Here is a 7,500-nt window from a genome sequence, read left to right as displayed (position 1 = left end):
TCCGGGGTAGACCTGATGTCCGGGGCCTCCGGGGTAGACCAGTTGTCCCGGGCCCCTGGGGTAGACCAGTTGTCCCGGGCCCCTGGGGTAGACCTGTTGTCCCAGGCTCCTTGGGGTAGACCTGATGTCCCGGGCCACCGGGGTAGACCTGATGTCCGGGGCCTCCGGGGTAGACCTGATGTCCGGGGCCTCCGGGGTAGACCAGTTGTCCCGGGCCCCTGGGGTAGACCTGTTGTCCCAGGCTCCTTGGGGTAGACCTGATGTCCGGGGCCTCCGGGGTAGACCAGTTGTCCCGGGCCCCTGGGGTAGACCTGTTGTCCCAGGCTCCTTGGGGTAGACCTGATGTCCGGGGCCTCCGGGGTAGACCAGTTGTCCCGGGCCCCTGGGGTAGACCTGTTGTCCCAGGCTCCTTGGGGTAGACCTGATGTCCCGGGCCACCGGGGTAGACCTGATGTCCGGGGCCTCCGGGGTAGACCTGATGTCCGGGGCCTCCGGGGTAGACCAGTTGTCCCGGGCCCCTGGGGTAGACCTGTTGTCCCAGGCTCCTTGGGGTAGACCTGATGTCCCGGGCCACCGGGGTAGACCTGATGTCCGGGGCCTCCGGGGTAGACCTGATGTCCGGGGCCTCCGGGGTAGACCAGTTGTCCCGGGCCCCTGGGGTAGACCTGTTGTCCCAGGCTCCTTGGGGTAGACCTGATGTCCCGGGCCACCGGGGTAGACCTGATGTCCGGGGCCTCCGGGGTAGACCTGATGTCCGGGGCCTCCGGGGTAGACCAGTTGTCCCGGGCCCCTGGGGTAGACCTGTTGTCCCAGGCTCCTTGGGGTAGACCTGTTGTCCCGGGCCACCGGGGTAGACCTGATGTCCGGGGCCTCCGGGGTAGACCTGATGTCCGGGGCCTCCGGGGTAGACCAGTTGTCCCGGGCCCCTGGGGTAGACCTGTTGTCCCAGGCTCCTTGGGGTAGACCTGATGTCCCGGGCCACCGGGGTAGACCTGATGTCCGGGGCCTCCGGGGTAGACCTGATGTCCGGGGCCTCCGGGGTAGACCAGTTGTCCCGGGCCCCTGGGGTAGACCTGTTGTCCCAGGCTCCTTGGGGTAGACCTGTTGTCCCGGGCCGCCGGGGTAGACTTGATGTCCTAGGCTTCGGGGTAGACCTGTTGTCCCAGGCCCCTTGGGGTAGACCTGATGTCCCGGGCCACCGGGGTAGACCTGATGTCCGGGGCCTCCGGGGTAGACCAGTTGTCCCGGGCCCCTGGGGTAGACCTGTTGTCCCAGGCTCCTTGGGGTAGACCTGATGTCCTAGGCTTCGGGGTAGACCTGATGGCCGAGGCCCCTTGGGTAGACCTGTTGTCCCAGGCCCCTTGGGGTAGACCTGATGTCCCGGGCCACCGGGGTAGACCTGATGTCCGGGGCCTCCGGGGTAGACCTGATGTCCGGGGCCTCCGGGGTAGACCAATTGTCCCGGGCCCCTGGGGTAGACCTGTTGTCCCAGGCTCCTTGGGGTAGACCTGATGTCCTAGGCTTCGGGGTAGACCTGATGGCCGAGGCCCCTTGGGTAGACCTGTTGTCCCAGGCCCCTTGGGGTAGACCTGTTGTCCCGGGCCGCCGGGGTAGACCTGTTGTCCCGGGCCTCCGGGGTAGACCTGTTGTCCCGGGCCGCCGGGGTAGACCTGTTGTCCCAGGCCTTCAGGGTAGACCTGTTGTCCCGGGCCTCCGGGGTAGACCTGTTGTCCCGGGCCGCCGGGCTAGACCTGTTGTCCCGGGCCTTCAGGGTAGACCTGTTGTCCCGGGCCGCCGGGGTAGACCTGTTGTCCTAGGCTTCGGGGTAGACCTGTTGTCCCGGACCGCCGGGGTAGACCTGTTGTCCCGGGCCGCCGGGGTAGACCTGATGGCCGAGGCCCCTAGGGTAGACCTGTTGTCCCGGGCCTCCGGGGTAGACCTGTTGTCCTAGGCTTCGGGGTAGACCTGATGTCCTAGGCTTCGGGGTAGACCTGATGGCCGAGGCCCCTTGGGTAGACCTGTTGTCCCAGGCCCCTTGGGGTAGACCTGTTGTCCCGGGCCGCCGGGGTAGACTTGATGTCCTAGGCTTCGGGGTAGACCTGTTGTCCCAGGCCCCTTGGGGTAGACCTGATGTCCTAGGCTTCGGGGTAGACCTGATGTCTTAGGCTTCCGGGGTAGACCTGTTGTCCCGGGCCTCCGGGGTAGACCTGTTGTCCCAGGCTTCGGGGTAGGCCTGATGGCCGAGGCCCCTAGGGTAGACCTGTTGTCCCGGGCCGCCGGGCTAGACCTGTTGTCCCGGGCCTCCGGGGTAGACCTGTTGTCCCAGGCCCCTTGGGGTAGACCTGATGTCCTAGGCTTCGGGGTAGACCTGATGGCCGAGGCCCCTAGGGTAGACCTGGCCTTGGCCTACGGCAGCCTGGGCCTCCGGGGTAGACCTGACAGCCGAGGCCCGGGGTAGACCTGTTGTCCTAGGCTTCGGGGTAGACCTGTTGTCCTAGGCTTCGGGGTAGACCTGTTGTCCCGGGCCTCCGGGGTAGACCTGTTGTCCCGGGCCTCCGGGGTAGACCTGTTGTCCCGCGCCGCCGGGGTAGACCTGTTGTCCCAGGCCCCTTGGGTAGACCTGTTGTCCCGGGCCCCTTGGGGTAGACCTGTTGTCCCGGGCCGCCGGGGTAGACCTGATGTCCTGCGCTTCCGGGGTAGACCTGATAGCCCAGGCCCCTTGGGGTAGACCTTTTGTCCCAGGCCCTGGGGGTAGACCTGTTGTCCCCGGGCGGGCCCTCGCCTACGGCAGCCCGGCCCCTTGGCTAGACCTGTTGTCCCAGGCCCCTAGGGTAGACCTGTTGTCCCAGGCTCTTGGCTAGACCTGTTGTCCCGGGCCGGCCTTGGCCTACGGCAGCCTAGCAAGCGGCAAAAGGATGCAGACAGCGCCGGGGAGGCTGATGGGGGAGGGCGGGGCGCCCCCAACCGCCCATGGCCGGCTGCGCTTGCCACAGAGCGGGCAGGGCCAGGGGCCGGGGCAGGGCCAGGGAGAGAGGGCACGCCAGAGCGTGAATGCCTATGGGCGGGCCGGCGGGCGGCTGCGCGCGCGCGGGTGGCAGGGGGGGCCGGGTGGAGGTGGCTGGGGAGGGGTTGGCGAGGGGGCGGGGATGGTTGGCCGCGCCTTCCTTTCACGCGCAGCGGTGTGGTAGCCTGCAGGCGTGGCCGTGCGTTAGGGTTAGGGTTAGGGTTAGTTGGGGGGGGGGGGGGGGGGGGGGTTAGGGTTAGGGTTAGGGTTAGGGTTAGTGGGGGGGGGGTTAGGGTTAGGGTTAGGGTTAGTGGGGGGGGGGTTAGGGGGTTAGGGTTAGGGTTAGGGTTAGTGGGGGGGGGGTTAGGGTTAGGGTTAGGGTTAGGGTTAGGGTTAGGGTTAGGGTTAGGGTTAGTGGGGGGCGGGGGGAGTTAGGGTTAGTGTTAGGGTTAGGGTTAGTCGGGGGCGGGGGGAGTTAGGGTTAGGGTTAGGGTTAGTTGGGGGGGGGGGTGCGTGTCACTGTTTCTGTCTCTGTGCGGACCAGGGCCGGTGGCTTCGTGCCGGCCCCGGGCGCCTCGGCACCGAGTCCCCACGGCCCCCTAGAGTCACGTCGAGGGCCCAAGACCTCTGCGGACCGTGAAACAACCCGCCCGAAAGCTACACACAGCGCCTGTGTGCTGGCGGCGGTGCCGGCGGCCGCCGTCGCCTCTACCGGCGGGCGGGGCGGGGCGGGGCGGGGAGGGGAGGGGCGCGGCGGGGCGAGCCGCATCGGGGCCAGGGGGGCCGGCCTGGGTAGGTTCCACCCCAGGAGGGCGTGGCGGGGCAGGGCGGGGGGTGGGTGGTGGGGGCGCTGTTTGGCCAGGTCAGCGTGTCAGCAGGCAGAGCACCGGCCTCGGCTTGCCCGTCGGCTCGGCTGGGGGCGCTTCCGATACGAAAGAAAAAGAAATCAAATGGGTCAATTTTTGGGTTGGTTTGCTTTCCCGGATAAGTTTCTCGTTCCAAGCAAATAGAAGAGCCATTCTTTCAGGAAAGGAGAAAAGAAAAAGGGGCGGGGCGGGGGGGGGCCCGGGGGGGTGGGGGACAACCCAAGAAAACCCAAATCCAAACCACAAGCCCCCCAACCCCCCCAAAAAAAACAACCTCAAAAATCAGTATCAGAGAAAGCCAAAGCAACTGGAAAAAACCCCCAAAAAACCCCCAAAACAGCCCCCCCCCCCCCCCCAGAAAAACAAAACAAAACAAAATACCAAAGCAAACCCAAACCAAATCCCCCCAAAGAACAACAACAAAAAAATGGAAAACATGTCATGGTCTTGAAAGGGGGGGGTGGGGTTGGGGTTCATTGTGTGGGACGGGGGGTCGATCGAGCCATCTGGCTCCGGGGTGTTATGAGGCTGTGAGCTTCGCCCGGCTCCGGGGTCGCTGGGCACGGCGAGGTGCCCGGGCGGCGGGCGACAACAGGGGGACAGCAGGTCTACCATGGATCCGAGCCGGACCCGGCTCATCAGGTCTACCCCGGCGGCGGCTGGGGACATCAGGTCTACCCCGGCTCCGGTCGGGGACATCAGGTCTACCCCGGCTGCGGCCGGGGACAACAGGTCTACCCCGGCTCCGGTCGGGGACATCAGGTCTACCCCGGCTCCGCCCGGGGACATCAGGTCTACCCCGGCTCCGGTCGGGGACATCAGGTCTACCCCGGCTGCGGCCGGGGACATCAGGTCTACCCCGGCTCCGGTCGGGGACATCAGGTCTACCCCGGCTCCGCCCGGGGACATCAGGTCTACCCCGGCTGCGGCCGGGGACAACAGGTCTACCCCGGCTCCGGCCGGGGACATCAGGTCTACCCCGGCTCCGCCCGGGGACATCAGGTCTACCCCGGCTGCGGCCGGGGACAACAGGTCTACCCCGGCTCCGGTCGGGGACATCAGGTCTACCCCGGCTCCGCCCGGGGACATCAGGTCTACCCCGGCTGCGGCCGGGGACATCAGGTCTACCCCGGCTGCGGCCGGGGACATCAGGTCTACCCCGGCTCCGCCCGGGGACAACAGGTCTACCTCCGCTGCGGCCGGGGACATCAGGTCTACCCCGGCTGCGGCCGGGGACATCAGGTCTACCCCGGCTCCGGTCGGGGACATCAGGTCTACCCCGGCTCCGCCCGGGGACATCAGGTCTACCCCGGCTGTGGCCGGGGACAACAGGTCTACCCCGGCTCCGCCCGGGGACATCAGGTCTACCCCGGCTCCGCCCGGGGACATCAGGTCTACCCCGGCTGCGGCCGGGGACAACAGGTCTACCCCGGCTCCGGCCGGGGACAACAGGTCTACCCCGGCTCCGGCCGGGGACATCAGGTCTACCCCGGCTCCGCCCGGGGACATCAGGTCTACCCCGGCTCCGCCCGGGGACATCAGGTCTACCCCGGCTGCGGCCGGGGACAACAGGTCTACCCCGGCTCCGGTCGGGGACAACAGGTCTACCCCGGCTCCGGCCGGGGACATCAGGTCTACCCCGGCTGCGGCCGGGGACATCAGGTCTACCCCGGCTGCGGCCGGGGACAACAGGTCTACCCCGGCTCCGGTCGGGGACATCAGGTCTACCCCGGCTCCGGCCGGGGACAACAGGTCTACCTCCGCTGTGGCCGGGGACATCAGGTCTACCCCGGCTCCGGTCGGGGACAACAGGTCTACCCCGGCTCCGGCCGGGGACATCAGGTCTACCCCGGCTGCGGCCGGGGACAACAGGTCTACCCCGGCTCCGGCCGGGGACATCAGGTCTACCCCGGCTCCGCCCGGGGACATCAGGTCTACCCCGGCTCCGGTCGGGGACATCAGGTCTACCCCGGCTCCGCCCGGGGACATCAGGTCTACCCCGGCTCCGCCCGGGGACATCAGGTCTACCCCGGCTGCGGCCGGGGACAACAGGTCTACCCCGGCTGCGGCCGGGGACAACAGGTCTACCCCGGCTCCGGTCGGGGACATCAGGTCTACCCCGGCTCCGGCCGGGGACAACAGGTCTACCTCCGCTGTGGCCGGGGACATCAGGTCTACCCCGGCTCCGGTCGGGGACAACAGGTCTACCCCGGCTCCGGCAGGGGACATCAGGTCTACCCCGGCTGCGGCCGGGGACATCAGTCTACCCCGGCTCCGGCCGGGGACAACAGGTCTACCCCGCTGCGGCCGGGGACATCACGTCTACCCCGGCTCCGGTCGGGACATCAGGTCTACCCCGGCTCCGGTCGGGACATCAGGTCTACCCCGGCTCCGCCGGGGACAACAGGTCTACCCGGCTCCGCCCGGGGACAACAGGTCTACCCCGGCTCCGTCGGGGACATCCAGGTCTTACCCTCGCTCCGGCGGACTTAGTGCAATTTCGGCTCCGCCGTAGACCTGTTTGTCCGGCCGTCTGCGGAAGTTCACAAGGGGTCGCTGTTGTCGGCCGCCTCCGGCTGCGTCATGGTAGGAGGCGGCCTGCGTTGCGCCCCTCTCCCGGTCGAGCTGCATTGGTCCTCTTGGAGGCCTGGCCGGCTTTTGGACTCGTCTGTCCGTCTTATGGGAGCGAGGTGACGGGCCGCATCCCCGCAGGTTGACCCCGTACCTGCGTCCGAGGCGGAGCGGAGCGGCCGCGCGTGCGGGGTCGCCAGGGCCAAGCGAGTGCCGCCTAGCCGGGACGAAGCGCGCGTTTGTGTCCCCGGCTCCCGTCCTTCCCAGGGAAAAGTGGGTCCAGTTGGCGAGCGAGAGAGAAGGGGCCGCGCGAAAGAGCCGGATCCGCGGAGGCGAGAGAGAAAGGGCCGCGCAAGAGCGGATCCGGAGAAGGCCGAGAGAGAGCAAGAAGGGGGCGAAAGACGATCCGAGAAAGCTGCTCGCCGGCCCCGAGGCGGGGAGAGAGAGCCGAGAGAGCGAGAGCGAGCCCAGAGAGAGAGTTGCCGAGAAGAGAAGAGAGAGAGTGAGAGTTGAGCGAGAGAGAGAGAAAGAGAAGCCGCGAGCAGCGTGTCCCGCTCCGGCCCGGCTTCTGCCGGTCGATTGGCCACGGGGGGGGGCGGCCCCCCCGGGCACCGGTGGCGGGCGAGGCGGCGGCGCCTCGTCCCTTTTCTGCCCGGCCTTAAGCCGGGGGCCCGCTCGGCGGGCGCGGTTTGGGCCCGTCGGTCCGCCTCGGCGGTGGGCGGCGGCGGTGCTCGGCCCGCGTTGGAGAAGCCGTCCCCCTCCCTCGGCCTTAAGCCGGGGACCCGCCTTGTGGCGGGCAGAATTTTTGGGCCTAGTTCTTTTTTTTTTTTTTTTCGAACTTGCCGGGCCCGGCACCCGACGGAGAGCCCCCCGGCCTGGTCCTGGGCGAGGCGGCGGCGCCTCGCCTACCTCGGTCGTGGCCGGATCGACTGAGCCGCTTGTGCCGGGCGGGGCCGGCTTTGCCGCTTTGCCGGGTCGGTTGCTTTCGGTTGAGGCGGGCGGAGTGTGGGGGGCACCCGCCAGGCCTCCTCCGCGGGCCTTGTGTCTTTTTCTCTGGCG

Source organism: Agelaius phoeniceus, unplaced genomic scaffold (genome assembly GCF_051311805.1).
Source record: "Agelaius phoeniceus isolate bAgePho1 unplaced genomic scaffold, bAgePho1.hap1 Scaffold_109, whole genome shotgun sequence".
Lineage (NCBI taxonomy): Eukaryota > Metazoa > Chordata > Aves > Passeriformes > Icteridae > Agelaius > Agelaius phoeniceus.
The sequence above is the reverse complement of the archived record's forward strand: the minus strand, read 5'-3'. Positions refer to the sequence as shown.